Source organism: Balaenoptera ricei, chromosome X (genome assembly GCF_028023285.1).
Source record: "Balaenoptera ricei isolate mBalRic1 chromosome X, mBalRic1.hap2, whole genome shotgun sequence".
In the NCBI taxonomy this organism is placed as follows: domain Eukaryota; kingdom Metazoa; phylum Chordata; class Mammalia; order Artiodactyla; family Balaenopteridae; genus Balaenoptera; species Balaenoptera ricei.
Genome location: NC_082660.1, coordinates 5,414,853 through 5,430,311, shown reverse-complemented (window position 1 = coordinate 5,430,311; position 15,459 = coordinate 5,414,853). Strand labels below are relative to the sequence as shown.

Sequence of the window (15,459 nt, the reverse complement as noted above, 5' to 3'; positions counted from 1 at the left end):
TATCCCACGTGTGGGAGATTCTGTTTACTCATCAGAAAATAACTTTATTAGGAGGAAATAAAGCAAGGAAAAAAAAGATGTTTCTTAAGCCAGAATCGGTATCACCATAACCTTCACCGCACATGAATGTAAAAATTAGATAATTCTCACCTAAGTGGGCACCTGAGATTTAAATACTATAGTTCATTGATTCTAAGCACCATATATGAAATTAGTATGTGTCTTAACAATTGATGGGCATAGTCAAAGTGATATTTAAAATTTTTTTCTTAGCGGTATTTTAAATAAAGCTACAACTCTCAATCTGCGGTCTTAGATTTGATGAAGTGGCCTGCTGTCTGCTGGATTCCAAGACTGTAATGGCCATAGTCTCTGCTCCTACAGGATTAAGCCACACTTCTCTGCGTCCTCCAAGCTACATTACCCCAGAAAGCTAGGATGCTACACAGTCAAGGTCAAAGGAATGAAATCTGGCTTGGTCTGGTCCCACTGCTACATCCTCAGGGTGGGAGACTGTCAGGACATCACAGGACAATAGGACCGTCTGATTTCCCCAAGCTAAGTGTACTCTGAGACTCAAAATTTTAATATAATGATTTACAGAAAGATATAATTTTGTCCTAGCAGTAGCAGTGGGGACACATGGAAATACTGAGTAAGGATAAATCACGGTCATCTCATAAAGCTCCAATCACACACTGTAATTAGACAATGACTCATTTCTATAAATCTGGCTATGAGTATTTTATATGTTTTATTGATCGTACCATAATATTAAATATACAACACTTCAACCGATGGTTGATATCTGCTCTAAACATAATTTCTAGGTGTTAAGATAAATATGTAGAAATACAAATGTGGCCTTATTATCTACTCTCCCAGGACAGATAATCAGGATAACTTTTTTTTTAATGTACAAGAAATCTTTTACTCCTTCAGAGAACTCCTCGAAGCAAATCCCATCTGGAGATGGCACAGAAAGCAATGCTCCTTACCCAGGCCTGCTGCAGTTCTTGCTGACAACTCAACCTAACACCCAATACTGACAAAACAGACATCATCAGGACTACGGCCCCAGGCCAAATCTGGCATGCTGCCTGCTTCGATACAGTGCATGAGCGGAGGATTTTTTTTTTTTTTTTTTTTTGCATTTTCAAATGTTTGGGGAAAATCAAAAAGAATAACATTTTGTGACATGTGAAAATTCTGTGAAATTCAAATTAGTGTCCATAAATAAAAGCAGACTGAAATACAGCCATATTTGTTTCTGCCTTGTCTCTGGCTGCTTTTGGACCATAAAGCCTGAAATGTTTAATATCTGATGCTTTGCAGACAAAGACCTAAGCCTTGCTACTCCAAAGAACTGAAGCAACGTCACCTGGGAACTTGTGTGAAATGCTGAATCTCAGGCCAGGCCCCAGAACTGATTTAGAATCTGTGATTTAAGGAGATCCTCAGGTGACTCACGCCAACATTAAAATTTGACAAGTCCACCCTAAAGAGAATGGATATCCTACACATTCATCAAGAAAGGGATGTCCATTTGAGGCAATGCAAACAAACTGATTCATAACTCATAGGAGTCATAGGTATTTTAGTTAAAAAATAAATAGTAAATGATGAGACGTTAGTTTTCATGGGGCAAAAAATCTGAGAAAATTTTAGATTTAACCCTGAACACCTTATATTGTCCAATACAAAATGGAAAGAGAGAATAAATATAAGCCTAGATGAGTTTTCTAAAGTGGACACTAGTTTAATCAAAGTTGGGTGTTTTTTTGTTTTTCTTTTTTTTCAATTGACCTAAACTGTTCCTTGTGGTAAAGATGTGAATAATTAACCAACAGAGCCATATAAACAACTTCATCTGTTTGACGGCAGAATTTACAGGAGAATGTATGTTCTAAGGTTGTGAGCCTCAACAAAATGCACTTCCATGGGCCATGGATCAATAAGACCTATCAGTCAACATCCATTTATCCCAATAAGCAGTCTATTAGGCTTTTCCCTTTGACACTTCAGCTGGTCATTTCATTACCACTGGACAAGGATTTCTTACAGATGACCCAAAGATTCGTGAGGAGTGCAATTTAAACGTTTAACATTCTGTTTTTCTTAGATTTAAGCCCCTGTTTCTTCTGATGGTGACCCAGGAATTTCTTCTCTGGTCATTAATCACAGAGGAATAGCTGACAAGATGAGGACTGTTAACTTTTCCTGCTATAACTGTTAACGCATTCCCTAGACAAGGCTGGTATTTAGCCCAGATTATAAGGGATGACCTCCAAAAATTTTCACTTACCAGGCTTATTATTCACCAATACCTATGTTTCCTGTTTCTACATTAGGTGAGCAACTCCAAAAGGCCAAACCTTCAAAATACTGGGGAGGAAAAATGTTTGTAGAAGATAGTAAGAATCTAAAAAAGAGTGGATATATGTATAACTGATTCACTTTGCTGTACAGTAGAAAGTAACACAACATTGTAAATCAACTATACTCCAATAAAAATTTTAAAATAACAACAAAAAAATAATGACATCCTGTGAAATCTCCCAAGATAAAGCAGTCATACTTAACCAGTCAAGTCCACTCACGTAACAGTCATTAAATTGATTTGCATAGAAATCAGCTGTCGCGCACTACTGACAAGCTTAATCAGTCACCCATATCTTTCCTTAATTCATGACAGTGTGGTGATGTATGCCCACACAGGGGTTTTCTGATTCAATTTTTACCAGTGGTGATGGCCCCATCAGTTTGGGTCTAGATCACTATGGCCTCATTTATGATACATCGCAGTGAGTTTGCCCTGCAATCATTCCTATCCCTCCTGTTACCAGAATGACCGTTGTTCTGCCTCTGACTTAATGCCGAGCCCTACCTCATTCCACGGGGGTGACTTGGAGACAAGAATACTAATGCTGTCCATCACCACAGCTGTTTCCCCTACAGTGTTAAAGAAATCCCCATGGCTTCTACTGAGTCATTCGTTGGAAAAACATGTATTACTAAGTGTTCTGATTTCCATTTTAAACCTTTACAGTTATTAATGCAATTCCTGTAATAAATAAAAGATTTATAAGAATAACCATACTCTACACTGGCTCCCCCTCAATGGAAAAAAATACAAGAAGGAAATGGACACTCCAATGTTTTCAACCAGATTGAAAACTGATGTGAAGTAATTCATACTCACCTAACTAACCGTGATATGTTGAAATCAGTGATGAGGACTGTAAATTCAGATTTATGGATTAGTCCCAGTGATGAAAACCAATGCTAGCTAACTTAGGATAAAAAAGAGAAATAATGATCCATATGATCCAGCAATCCCACTCCTGGACATATATCCAGAGAAAACCATAATTCGCAAAGATACATGCACCCCTATGTTCACTGCAGCACTATTTACAATAGCCAGGACATGGAAGCAACCTAAATGTCCATCTACAGAGGAATGGATAAAGAAGATGTGGGGTGTGTGTGTGTGTGTGTGTGTGTGTGTATACACACACACACACACATATAATGGAATATTACTGAGCCATAGAAAAGAACAAAATAATGCCATTTGAAGCAACATGGATGGACCTAGAGATCATCATCCTGAGTGAAGTCAGAAAGAGAAAGACAAATAACATATGATATTACTTATATGTTGAATCTAAAAAAAAAGGTACAAATGAACTTATTTACAAAACAGAAGTAGAGTCACAGATGCAGAAAACAAACTTATGGTTACCAGGGGGTAAGGGGAGGGAGGGATAAATTGAGAGATTGGGATTGACACATAAACGCTACTATATATAAAACAGATAACTAATGAGGACCTACTGTATAGCACAGGGAAGTCTACTCAATACTCTGTAATGAGCTATATGGGAAAAGACTCTTATAAAGAGTGGCTATATGTATAACTGATTCTCTTTGCTGTACACCTGAAACTAACACAACATTGTAAATCAACTATACTCCCATAAAAATTAAAAAATAAATAAATAAAGTAAGTAAAATAAAATAAAGTAAGGTCAGAGAGAATTAGAGCCAATGCCCAACAAGGAGTGAAGGCATCTCAAACATGCCGGTGGCAGGGACTGGATGACTGCTTCCTTTGGGTACAGCTCCTGGGACGAATCCACTGCAGCCCTTTCTGTGCTCTGTTTAATATCCAAAGTCCCTAAAGAGAGACTCCAACCACCCTAATTTAAGTTACTTGTTCACCCTCTCATGATCCCATGAAGGTTAAGGGGGTTGTCTTAGCTCATCTCCCGCAAAAAAGAAGCCAGGATGCTATCACTGAGAGAGCAACAAGTGAATGGATGACAGGTGATCAAAACAAAAACTCCCAGAAAATTCCTTGCCTCTCTACCATCCAGAAAACCCACGTCTTCAGAGACACACTTTCAAAATTGTCCACCGCCTAACATGTAGTAGTCATGCACGATAAGAACTGCTCCGGAAAGGAGACATCACAGCCTCGCCACCCGGCCAAGAGTCCTGAGATGTCGCTGTGCTCCCTGGCTTTATCTAGATCCCACCGCGATGTTCAACAACACAGGTGGTAAGTGAGACAGTAACCACCACGGCCAACGTACCCTACCATTTAATGTATTTAATTAACACATGCAACTGTATTTAATGTATTTAATTAAAACATGCAACTGTGTAAGACAGAGCATGTATTTAATTAAAACAGGCAACTGTATAAGACAGAGCAAGACAGGAAATAGGAATGGAACCTACAGGCCCACGTGGTATCTTTCGCCTGCATCTTTTCCTACTGTTCAAGTCCCTCTTGATGGTAGGCAGCACTCGTATTCACGAGGGCTCATTACTTGGTGGAAGGAGGCCACCGGAAGCCACCCGAGCCCTGCTACCCAGGCAGGGGGAGGCTGTCGTCATTCATCCAGACCAAGCTGCCGTTCCAGGGATCCCACTGGGCTCCTCCCTGTCCCCTTATACAAGAATCACGTGTCGCCATAAGCATCCAAGTCAGTGATCCCATACAACACTCCAAACACCCAAAACAGAGACACAATAGCCCCAACCCCAATAGGTAGACATGGAAACCTTACCTTCACGATGTCTGCTAAAAGTGTGTCTAGTTGGAGAGGCAGTTCATCACTGCGTCCAGAGTTCAGTGTCTGCTTCAGACAAGCTCAGAGCCAACTGGAGGAAAAACACATATTTTCTGAATGGGTCTTTAGAGAGTCTCATGAACAGAGAGAAAAAGAGTGAAAGTGAGAGAGAGAGAGAAAGAGGCTGATAAAGAAAAGCATACACTAGTTTGATGATTATCAAGGTAGAGAAAATATCTGGTTACAAATATTTTGAGCATTTGCAAAACGTTACGCGTTCTTACCTAAAATTTTGCAATTCCTTCTCACCTTAATTTTAACGTATATTTCATTTCATTTTACATTTTATTGAGTGTTGTGTGTACTATATGGTAGAAACTTTACTTTTCTTTGTACAAAAATTTTGTGCATTCTTTCTCCAAGACGCTTTCTCACCTTTTTTAAGGAAGATTCTCCTATTACAGTGGTGCAGTTTTTCACGTGACACTTTGAAGTGGAGTTGTTCCTCTGTATTGGGAATTTCCTAGAGTCCTCTGTAGAAGGAAAAATAATGTATGTTTTTTATTTTATTAACCATTTTTTAAAATTGAAGTATAGTTAAATTACTATAAATGGTGTCTTAGTTTCTGGTGTACAGCAAAATGATTCAGTCATATATATATATATGTGTCTGTGTTCTTTTTCAGATTCTTTTCCATTATAGGTTATTATAAGATATTGAATATATTTCCCTGTGCTATACAGTAGGTCCTTGTTGTTTACCTTCTTTATATATATATTAGTGTGTATATGTTAATCCCAAACCCCTAATTTATCCCCCCCTTTCCCCTTTCATAACCATAAGTTTATTTTCTATGTCTGTGAGTCTATTTCTGCTTTGTAAATAAGTTCATTTGTATCAATTTTTTTTAGATCCACATATAAGTGGTATCATATGATATTTGTCTTTCTCTGTCTGGCTTACTTAATATGAGAATCTCTAGGTCCATCCATGTTGCTGCAAATGGCATTATTTCATTCTTTTTATGGCTGAGTTAGTATTCCATTGTGTATATGTACCACATCTTTTGTTTTTGGGCCATGCCATGGGGTATGTGGGATCTTAGTTCCCCAACCAGGGATCAAACCCATAACCCCTGCAGTGGAAGCACAGAGTCTTAACCACTTGACCCCCAGGGAACTCCCTGTACCACATCTTCTTTATCTGATCATCTGTTGATGGACACTTAGGTTGCTTCCATATCTTAGCTATTGTAAATATTGCTGCAATGAACATTGGGGTGTGTGTATTTTTTTCAGTTAGAGTTTTCTCTGGATATGTGCCCAGGAGTGGGATTGTAGGATCATATGGTAACTCTGTTTTTAGTTTTTTGAGGAACCTGCATAATGTCCTCCATAGTGGCTGCACCAATTTACATTCCTTCCAACAGTATAGGAGGGTTCCTTTTTCTCCATACCCTGTCCAGTATTTATAAAATGATGAATCTTAGATGGTAAGTACACTTATAGGATTAAAGAAGTAATTAATGGTAATAAATATAACAAAGGACTTATATCATATACAAGAAGCAAAAATATCTTTGCTAAGTTTGTTGTGATTATTTTGGCTATGCTCTATGACAAAGAAGGAAAGATGAGGAGTTAAACTAATGGAAATTTTATAATAAAGGAAACCATAAGCCTATGGATTTATATGTGATTATTGCAAAGAGTGATATAAAAAGAGTATAACAGGACAAAACCAATTACCTGTTTATTACTAGAGAGATGTGCTGAGCAGGAAAAAGGGTATTTGTGTTTTGCAGGCTCATAAACAGGCAAACAGTACTGATTCATGGGTGCAGGATTTGAGTTAGCTGATGTAAACTACCAAAAACGCTCTTTTGGGATACCTAGAATTCTTCATGTTTGATTTATCACAACTGCATTCTTTATTTTATAGCAGTGTTTACAGTTTACTGATTTACTAGTAAACAGGTTCTTCCATTTGGGGACAGCATTCTGCTTATAAATAAACCATAAAAATCATAAAATTAATAAAAAGAACAATAGCAAGGGAAATTTGGGCACAAAATTGAGGTAATAAATTAAGCCACATTTATCCTTTGACGTGTTTTTATGACCCAGACTGTGTTTTATGACCCAGAACCCTGACCTTTTGTTGTAAATGAAATACTTCTCCAGTTGATATTCAACCAGTGCACATGAAATAAAGTTAAGTATTAACATCGCTAACAGGATTCTGTGCCTAAAGGTGATAAGCCCCTGTTTGAAATATTAATTCAGTGTTTGATTTACTATCTCTTGCAGGTTCCATCATTGCATCTGTGTATTGCATCTGCTTCATCAAATGCCTAAATACTCAATCCCCAATTTTTCCTATAATCCCCTTGCAGACAAGAACTGTACCAACTTATTATTAAGACAACTAATACAACAGCTACTTAGAGATGGGGACAAAATTATTTGAGAAAGTTTCTGATCCATTCCTGATTCCTTTCGCTGAGTAATATGCATGATCCTAATTCAGAGTCTATGTTTTGAGCATATCTATAGGTTATTCATGTGTGTCCCTATTGGAAGACCTGCACTTGCAAAATATGTCCTTTCTAGAAAGAGATGTCTCTAGATTACCGTAATTCAGGATTTCTCAGCTTTGGTACTATTAATATTTGGGGCTGATAATGCTTTGATGTAGGGAAATGTCCTGTGCATTGTAGGATGTTTAGCAGAATCCCTGGCCTCTATCCACTAGATGCCAGTGACATTCCTCTCCCTGAGGTCACGGTCATGGCAGCCAACAATGTCTCCAGACATTGAAAGATGTCCCCTGGGTGAAAAGCCCTCCGTTGACAAACACGGCCAGAATTGGAGTTAAACACAATCTAGAAACTCCACTGCTACAGCTTGGGAAAGAGACAGAGAGAAAGAGCGAGACAGACAGACAGAGAGAGAGAGAGAGAGCGCGCGAGAGCGAGAGTGAGACTGTTACTTATTGCTGCATTATCTTTTTATTCTTATTATTAATACCCTCCATTTTTGCATCTCCACTATGTGCTAAGCATTTCACATGCCTTTTTGTAGCCCTCCTATCTCTACAGGTAGACCATTTTTCCTTTTTTTTTTTTTTAATAACAATTAAGGAAGCTAAAGTTCAGTGAGCCTAGGCCAGTGTCTCTCCAAATACAATGTGCACACACATCACCCGGGTGTATAGGCGCAATTTAGATTCTGTTTCAGGAGGTCTGGGGTGGAGCCTGACAGTCTGCGTTTCTGAGAAGCTCTCTCCCAGGTGAGGCGAAGCCTGCTGGCCCACAGAAACTACACTTTGCTGAAACTGACCCAACCCCCGCGGCTAGAAAATGGCAGAGTCAGAATGGGGAGCCGAGTCTGCTTCTCACCCAGGCTGCAGCCTTCCTCTCTCATCACGCCAGCTTTCCACGCACGTCTGTGCCATGCGGTCAGCCGTGCTCTTCTTTGGATGGTCTTGGGCTCTCTCATATTTCACCTCCACTTTCCTGCTTACCCACAGTGCGGCAGGTCTGGGGAAACACAGAATGAGGGTGGTCAGTCTAATCGAATGAGCACCAGTTGGAAAGTAACTCCATCACTCTCTCCCTTTTCATACATTCATCTCATGAGCTCTTATGACATCACCTTCTAGCTGCCACACAGGGAGGGGACTAGAGCTTGAATTCAAAGTGAAGGAAACATAATCCTTTTCTCTTGAAGTTCATGTTTAATGGGGGTTTCAATGCATAGACAGATCACCATGAATCAGCATCCTAGATGTATCCCTGAAGAGGAACAGAGAAATTACTGGGTCTCAGACTGAAACTGACATCATACCATCTCATCTGTGATAAGCCCCAAACCCAGTCCCAACCCCTCTCATTCTGTAGCCATTGCAATATGGGGCCATCTTTCTGCAGTTGGGGTAACTGTTCTTTGAAGGAAGCTAACTGATTCTGCCTGACGAGCTGGAGATGATAATTAAATTTATTCTTGAACAAGATATGTCACAAACAATAGAACAGATAGAAAACCTCACTTAGAAGGGATCATCATGAAATCATCTACTGATAGCTTTTATACTCATCACATTATGATTTTCCCATACCTACAGTACATCCATGGCTTTGTGAGCTATGGACTGAAAATGTAGGAAAATGGTAGATAATGATTTCAACAATTGAAAATGTTGCCAAGTAACCATGGGAACTAAAGTTGAGAACATGTAAGTTACTGAATATGGTCCTTTTGTAAAATTGTGGAGTAGACCTCGATGCCTCCTAATAAGCGTTCAGGTGTAAGGAATTAATCACAACTACCGGTATGGGCTCTATCTGATGCTACATTATTTGGGATCTCACTGCATCAAACTTTTCTCTTCTGCAACTTTTAGATCATTCTTTCTACTGATACACACCTATTTCTGTATCATGAATTGGCTCATATGCCATTGACCACCAGAGGAATGATGTCAGTAGAATGTGGAAGGTGCATTGGTTCATATAAATTTTATTTCAGAGATTAATGTCTCATACCAGCGAGTCACAGCCATGGAATACAAAGTACGCGAACATAGTTGAAATCATCAACCACACAGGAAAAAAGAGAAATGTACACAAGCTCCATTCACTCTGTATTCTCTTTCTGGCCCACGGAGTCAGCCATTCACTCACCTGGGACATGCTGATTACCTGTTTCTCCCTGACTTCTGTACATTTTTCTTTGTCTCCCGAAACCTTCTATACATCCCCCACCCCCAGCAAGCTACCATTCTTTAAGATAATATTCTACACTCATCCCGGCATCCTTTTAAAATGAACACTGTAAATGTCTTTTTCATTTGCTGGTGAGTTTGATATAACTGTATTTATTTGTTATTATTCAGGTTGCAAAGTTCAAAACGTTTTGAGAAACATGCTCCCAACTGTTTTCCCTAAGACCCGTTATTTTTAAATGACAGTTTGGCTGATTACTAAATTTATTTTTCAGGTGTGTCTATATCATGTAATAGCAAAACAAGAACAAAACTCAAAAACAAAAACCTTGTATTCACCCTTAGATCATCCACCAGCTCAAATACCCCTTATCTTCCTATAATAAAACTAACAAAAATCTTCATTTCACCCTGTTTCTCACTGGAACTACAGATCTCTGGCTATCCCTCACTTCACAGCCAGATCTCATGAAATATTCATCTCTAATTGCCATAGTGTCCTCACAACTCCCACGGCTGGCTTTCACGCCCTCCACTGCACTAAAACATCTTCTGCGCTGGTTACCAGTAAGGTTTTCGTAATTAAATTTAACAGACAGAAAACCAGACGCAGTCCACATGCCCCTGGACTCGGGGGGATGGACACATAGACTGTGGCGCATTCACACGACGGCAGAAATAAAGCAGAAGGAGAAAGTGATGTACGCGACAGTGCGGACCCAACTCACATGCACGATGCTGAGTGGGAGAAGCCACATTCAAAGGCTAAATCCTCTGTAACTGCATTTACGTGACAGTCTTGCAAAGACAAAACTGCACGGACAGTGAACAGGTCAACGGTGGCCCCGTGTAGTCTGGGGGGGCAGGAGTGGTTATGGAATCATTCTATATCCTGATGGAGTGGTGTTGTACAACGGTATGTGTTTGTTGTACAATGGTACGGTATGTTGTACAACGGTACGGTATGTTGTACAATGGTATGATATTGATCACACAACCAAACACTTCGATGAGCTTTTACTGTATGCAAATTATACCATAATAAAATAAATGAATAACACAGATATATTTTGCTCCTCGCTCAGTGTATTTGAAGCGATGCCTGCCTACGACACTGGTTTTCCTTTCTCTGTGGTCTGTGTGTCCTCGTTTTCTCCCTTCTGCCCTGCTGGCTCCATTCTGGTCTCTCATAGATGTCTCTCTTCCATACACCCCCTCCCATCAAGCTGTCCAAACCCTCCGAAATGACACAGTTCTGCGGCATTTTGTTCTGACTCTTTTCTGGCCCTACTCTCCTGTTCACTGGTTTCTTCAGCCTACAGGTTGATGACTCACCCATCTCCCAAGACGTGTCACCTGACCTACGGGCTCACCTATGATGTTATCTTTGGACGTCTCGCCAATACCTGTCCTGTGTGCTGGAAACTTCACCTCCCTGCAGTGTCCTCTGGATTGGCAGAAAGCATCCCGATTTCACCCTGAATGCAGGAGAAACTCAGACCTTGTCCTCTGACATCTTTCCCTCCACCTCCCTCCACACTTCTTGACAAATGAACAGCCAGGACTGATTCTACTTTCTACTCTTTGGATGAGCCCTGGAACCTGCTCCCTCCTCTCTGCATGTACTCTGCTGCCTGGGTCCAGATCCCATCCTTCTCTCCGGGGTCCCTGTGCTAACTTCCAGCTCTTCTCTCCCTGTCTCTCATCTTGCTCTTTCCCATCAGCCTCTTATTCGTTGGAATAACATGCACAGAGTCCCTTGGGTGTCTCACTCCTTAACGCTTGATTTCAAGGGCCTCCCAACCCAGTCAGTAGACGCCGAACTCCTCGCAAGTACTTCAGCCAGAAGATGCTGATGAGAACAGCTCTTCAAGTGCTGAGTTAAAAAAAGAATCATTTATTGTTATTAAGTGCTGGAGACTGAGTCTACAAAGATGAATCATATTCTGTGCTGTCCTCAAGGAACCCGGGAAGTAAATACATTTAATAAAAGGCTCCTCACCCCTCGCCCTCAGAGGCAGCCTCTGCTACACCAGCACTTTTGAAATAAATGGGTCGGTAAAGAGAGTGTGTGTCGTCGGGAAGTGGTTTGCCTGTCTTTATCTTTGATTTTCCCTGAAGTAAGGCTGTAATTTTGCTGTCTTTTTCAAGTTGAAAAAATCGATGCTGAATTTAAGTCATTCCTCTATGTTGACTCAAACAAACAAACAAAATCACTGTTTACAGTGAGGAATAAACTCAAATCAAACGTTCAAGAAGTACACTGGTCAACACTACCCCAAATGCACATATTTATTCTTTTTTTCTCAGCGTTACCAAGGTATCATTGACAAATAAAATTGTAAAATATTTATGAAAGAGCACAATGTGAAGATTTGACACACGTATACCTTGAGAAAGGATTTCCCCCACGTCCATCACAAAAATATTTACCTTTTTAATTATTTTGGTGACAACATTCAAGTTCTACTCTTCTGTCAAATTTCAGTTATACAGTACCGTGGTGTCAACTATAGTCACCATGTTATATGTTGAATCCACAAACCTTTTTCATCTTACAGCTGAAAAGTTTGTACCCTTTAACCAACCTTTCCCTACTTCCCACACCCCCTGGCCCTGGGCAATCACCATTCTAGTCTCTGTTTCTTTGAGTTTAACTTTTTTGGTTTTTAGATTCCACATCCTCCAAGTCCAACCATGTTGTCACAAATGACAGGATTTCCTTTTATTTAAAGGCTGGATAATATTCCATGGACTATGGTATATATATATATATATATATATATATATATATATATACATACACCATATTTTTTGATCCGTTCATCTGTTGATGGACATGAAGGCTGCTTCCATACCATGGCTATTGTGAATAATACTGCAATGAACATGGGGGTGCAGGTGTCTCTTAGAGATATGATTTGTTTCCTTTAGATACAGACCCAGAAGTGGGATTGCTGGATCATATGGTAATTCTATTCCAAATTTTTGATAGGTTAAGAAAATGGAAGGAAGGAGGGATTAAGATAAAGATGGTTAAAGAAAAACAATTATTCGTGACATTTGTTAAAATGGCAAGGCAGACTTTAAGGACTGTCTTGAATATATAGGGACCACTGCAATGGGGTCTTGTAGCAGGGGAGAGAGATTGGCCTCAAATCCAAACACAACAAGGAAAGCCGAGAAGCGGAGTGTCTGTTTGGGGGTGGCAGGGGTGGGGTCAGGGGTGGATGGAAAATCACCAAGAGGGTAAGGGAATCCTTTGTAAACAGACCTAAGGAGTATTATCCTGAAAGCAGGCAAGGGTGATCAGATAGCATCTGCGGGTTGGCGGGGGTTGCGAGTTGAGGGGAGTGATCAGATATCAAGGGTGGGAGATTCTAGCTAAACCAACTTGACAGAATTTTTGCTAAAACTGTGCTCCTGGAGGACCTGCCCAAGGATGGAGCCCAGTCCGATTCAGAGGGGTCTGACTAGAGTTTGGCCAAGAAGAGAATCTTTGTCAAGATTTCCTACATTTGCAAAGCAAAGGTCAGAAAGGTGCATTATGAAATAACAATAATAGCAAACTCTTTCTGCAGCGCTCACAGCACCCCATGTGATGATTGATGCACGTCATATATATTCCTGAAATTCTCACTGCAGCCATAAAATAGTTCCTTGTCGTATCCCCATTTTACAGCAAAAGAAAATAACCTAGAACGTAAGTCACCTGCATGAGAGCATACATTTAGTAAGGGCAGAACTAACATTATTAACCAGGCAGCCTAACGCCATAGTTTACCTTGTAATCATTGTAATACCTTAAGAAACTGGCCAAAGTGAAAAAAAAATGAAATTTTAATATTTAATGCCAGGAATCTTATAATTGCAAAAAAAATTTTTTTAAAAGAGAGGAGAATAATGGTTTCTTAAAACCACTTCACAGAGGAAAAGGGTATTATGAATAGAAACAATTCTGTAAAGAGTAATCTTAAAAAAGGACGTTTATATTGACAAAAAGAGATCTCTTTGGCGCTTACTAAATACGGACAAAACAGGATGGACACACGAGTGTCCTCAATCTTTGGGCCAACAGTCTCTCCCTTAGAAGGCCTCTTGCCTTAGAATGGAGTGCATTCACGCATAATGACCTCAAAACTTGGAAATCATATTTCAAGGAAACTCACTCCATTTTTAAACTAAGCACACATAAAATATGGCCACTTCTATTTCCAAAAGTACTTCACTTTGACAGACCTGGCAAAGTATGTGGTATATGAGGTTGTTTGTCAAAAACTCACAAACTGTGTCCTAATAATCTTTGTTTTTTTTCCCCTTTTACCAGAGAAAATATGGGGTGCCATATATCGGAGAATGTTAAATAAGTACCGTCGGGTTTTTGTTTTTGTTTCTCCATGAGAGAGAGAAAAAGTGGGAATGCTCTTTCTTACGCCAAGTACTTCTTCATTATCTTTCAACACTTAACAAACACACAACAGAACAGAGGCAAGAAGATAATTCTGTACCTTCAGCTTCCAGGGGATCTCATACCAAGTACGGAATGACCTTGGGCCGCTGAATCCAGTTTCTTGAAATGAAAATATATGGAGGAAAATCACTGCAGTACCTTCAGGATGGACCTTCTCTAACTGAGCTGAACGCTATGCGGACTTCAGAGGACAGACACCCCCCCTCCAGGGGGACACACACACACACACACACACACACACACACACACACACAAACCGTGCCCTCCGCCTGCCTCTAGTGTGTAGAAAAACTTTACCTCCTAGACCTTCCCCGAGTTCCAAAGAATAAATTTAATCGGAGAAGTGAGAAAATGCAGAAGCAAAGGAAAAGTCAGCAAGAGAAAATAACACCAGTTTAGCCATTCAACAAAGTCAAGGACCTTTGGTTCTTCCTCAAGGGCTATAGATCATCTTCTGAGCCACGTCCTTTGAGCTGTTTTGCAGATACTGAAAGCCCCACCAGGCGGAAGAAGTTAACTGTATGCTGCCCACAAGCACGCAGACCCCAGACCGGTTGGAACCAGAGGGCTCATGATGTCAATGGCCTTAAAACTGCCTGTTTTTAAAATTTATCGTATCAGAAATCATATTCAGGTAATATGACTGTGAACGATTTTATGGTAATTAATACTTCAAAACGGAGAATCAGCAGAGTGATAAACCTTTTCTGTATGTTTTATTTCACTTTGTTGCAGTATTTCTATCACTATAGCAACATAATCTGGAGAGTCACCCTTTGCGAGTAAAAGATTTTTCCCAGGGGGGGGGAAAAAAAAAAATCCGTGTGTGGGCAAAGATTCTAGTAGAACTGTGGATCAGTAATACTGTACCTGGCCTTTTCCCCTGAACTTTTAAATGTTTGTCTAGAGCTTGAACATCAAGAGAGGCACGCTAATAAAACAGGGTAGGAGTATGGTCACTTGTCAGACTCAAAACCATAACTGCATTTGATCAAGAGTCCTTATACCTCATGCTACAAAAAGAAAACAAAATCTCCACTGGAGAGTGGCTGTCCCCCAGAGTGTGACAGTGAGTCAGGACAGGAACACACGGGGGCCCTAGAAAAGCCCTCACCGGTCATTTTAAGTGACCACTGCGTGGTGTGACAGTCCATCAATCTCCTACAGCCCGAGGGGAG

General features: G+C 40.1%; 1 protein-coding gene across 3 annotated transcripts in view; it reads right to left on the bottom strand.

The window, feature by feature from the left end:
- STS (steroid sulfatase) overlaps nt 1–15,459 on the bottom strand; it is a 639,557-nt gene that overhangs the window by 182,057 nt on the left and 442,041 nt on the right. For all 3 annotated transcript variants that reach the window (XR_009500087.1, XR_009500086.1, XR_009500088.1), the window contains exons 12-14: nt 8,486–8,626; nt 5,520–5,617; nt 5,082–5,175 (exon numbers count right to left, since the gene is read on the bottom strand). The gene's annotated coding sequence lies outside the window, so the exon portion shown is untranslated. The remainder of the gene's footprint in view (nt 1–5,081; nt 5,176–5,519; nt 5,618–8,485; nt 8,627–15,459) is intronic.